Genomic DNA, 3,132 nt, shown 5'->3' with positions numbered 1-3,132 from the left:
CATACATTTTAATTCTCATTTTATTGACATACATTTTAATTCTCATTTTCACATTTCTGATTAATTTCCTTACATGTCGGTCCTTACATTCCGACACTCTTATTTGAGAATTGACATACATTTCAATTCTCATTTTCACATTTCTGATTCATTACATTTGAGGTCGGTTCTTACATTCTGCCACTCTGTTTTGAGAATTGACATACTTTTCAATTCTTGGTCCTATATTTCTAAATCATTACATTTGAGAGCAGTCTTTACATTCTGACTCTCTCTCTCTCTCTCTTTTTGAATTCTCTCTTTTTGAATTGATATTCAAAATTGATATTTAAATTTCAATTCCTACCTCGGGGTTAGCACTTGCATACTGGTTCCCATCCTCTAGAACATCCTAAAATTTCATAACTCGAAGTCTGCTCTCCAATCCTTAGCTAGAGTCCCTACTTCTCGACTTGATTAAACACACATGCTAATTCCCCTGCAGAAACAAATCACATGCACGACTCTACACATATTTTTGGGTCTGTTGACTTAGGAGTTTGTATTGGTTTTTGTCGATCTCGTCGGTCAACGCCAATACACGGGGTGTGCCTGCCCAGCACACCACACCTATTGGGTTTAACAGCCTAAGTTCTAGCCATAGGACTTTCCTATTGACTATTCTTAGAAAACTAGAAAAGACACCCTCACCATTAGGAGAAAACTAGAAAAGACACCCTCACCATTAGAAATTCTACCCTCTTCTCTACTCAACTTGAAGTTCCATATGTTGGTCTCAATCTCTAAATACTTAGTAGGTAGGGTCACTATAGGGGAAACTCAAGATGAGCCACCCTTAGGGCCTGTTAGACGTTAGGGTTGACCCTGGGTGTTGGTTTGGAGCCAAGTCACTCACTACACTCACTACACTCATCTACACTCACAATCACTCACAACCCTAAACTCAAATTTCTAGCCTAGGTCCCTTGATCTTTTTGGGATACTCATGTAGATGGTCCTCTAAACCTACCAGCCCTAGGGTTATGGTTTGGCTAAGACCACTATGTAGAGGACCCAAAATGGGGTTTCCATTAGTCCATGGCTTGTTGGTGATGGTTGGTACCTCAACTTTACCAAAATATTCATTTTGGCCTTTTACCCCTTAAACACCCCCAAATTACCAAAATGCCCCTCCATAGCCAAAAATTCTAAAAATCCCAAAAATTCCCAGAAAATCCCAATAAATCCTAAATATTTTGACCTTCATTTATCTCAACTAACCACATGACCCAATTTGGTCAACTTGACCATCTTTAACAAATATCCCCAAATTTGTCTTTAGAGGCCCAATTTCCCCAAATTCAACCCAAATGTCCATTGATTTGATCTCAATTGGCCCCAATTCCAATCTTAAACTCAAATTCAATTTTGATATGACCAAACTAAAGTAAATCCAAGCCTAATTGGCCCATGATTTGAGCCCAATTTTGATTAGGGTCAAAAACCCCATTTTAGCCATATGACCTAATCTCACCAAATTGAACCCATACCCTAGTTAATTGGACCCAATTAATGTTAAAAAACCTTCATAAAATTCCTACACATAAAAATCAACCATCAATTGCCCTTGGTGAAGCCTCAAATCCTTTTGATTTTGGCCTAAATCCAAAATTCTCAAATTTAGCCCGAAATTGGCTAAGTCCCCAAATTTCACCCAATTGATTGCTTTAACCTTCAAATTAGCATCCAATTAATGTTGAAAACTCTTCCTGAGGTTCCTATAGACCATTTACAACAATCAATTTTGACTTAGCCCAAGGCTAGACCCAAGCCTACCCCAACATGACCAAATTGACTAAAATTCAAAATTCCTTCAAATGGACCCTCCAATTAAACTCAAAACCACTTCCATTCTTCACCAAAGTTGTTCCTTATGATAATCTACACCAAATGAAACATTTATTTTGGCCAATTGACATGGATAACCTAGTCCAACCCTAAGTTTGGGTCATTTGCACCCATTTGGACCCATGCACTAAATGTGACATAACCACCTTAAAGTCACCAAATTAACTTCATCACAGCCATTAGACCAGTCCAAATACCATGAAACCACCTAAATCAATCCATGGACCAAAAGACCCCGAATCAAGGGATATTATTTCCAAAAATGCATGTGCTTCATATATCCTTACCAAAATTAGGTATTATTGCTAGGTATTATTGCACCAGAGAGATGCTTGGTGGCGTTGCCCCCTGGGTTCCCTGAGAGCCGCGCCACCGCCCACCGGCCGGCTGGCCAGCCTAGTGGCCGGAAAAGCTCAAAAGTTAGAGCCACTCCCAATGAGCTTCACCCAAATCAAACCTAGAGGCCAGCTCAGCCAAAACACTTGATGGCGCTCCTCTATGAACTTTGTCGGAAACTAGGACATAACACAATACACCTCCACAGTCCGCCAAACGCAAATTAACTTCACCCACACCTTCACAATAGTGAAATAAGCCAAAGCCCCATAAAATCCCCCTTCCACAGAGCCTCTACCATAGCTCTAGACCAACACCCGAATTCAAGCTTGGTCGAATCCACACCTAGGCCTTTTACCAAGACCAGGGACTCAATTCCTAGCCTTTTTGGATCATAACGAGCGTGCCAAGACCCTCTGATCGAAGCTTCACTTCTCAGAGCAAAGGTATGAAACCTCACCTCATCCCGAGCCTATTTCGATTCTCCATTTAATTAGGCTTAATTTAATTGCTTGATTACCGAATGGATGTGTTCGTCTCACTTAGACGAGTCTATAGGACCAAACCCGAGGTGATTTGGTTGAATCTAAGCTGAGATATTAGGGTTTTAGTGTGGATACTCACGGGATCATTCTATCGGGGACGATGATGGGGAGTCGTTTGATCGAGCGTGTATTAAATGGATGAAGGAGATTGCGCCGAATAGCGCTTCAGGGCATAAACAACGGGTCGAGTCAGCAGCTACGTGGATGGCGGCATCCAACTAGAGCGCGTCACACAAGCCTTCGGAGCTGTCGTAAGTTGAGGTGGCACGCGCGGTTTAAATAGAAAAATAGGGCTTTTTCTATTTATTTAAATACCCCTAACTTAGAAAATCCATAACTTTGTGTAGAAAAATCACAAAAATAA

This window comes from Phalaenopsis equestris, unplaced genomic scaffold, assembly GCF_001263595.1.
Source record: "Phalaenopsis equestris unplaced genomic scaffold, ASM126359v1 Scaffold208298, whole genome shotgun sequence".
Classification (NCBI taxonomy): domain Eukaryota; kingdom Viridiplantae; phylum Streptophyta; class Magnoliopsida; order Asparagales; family Orchidaceae; genus Phalaenopsis; species Phalaenopsis equestris.
This window is presented reverse-complemented; position numbering follows the sequence as displayed.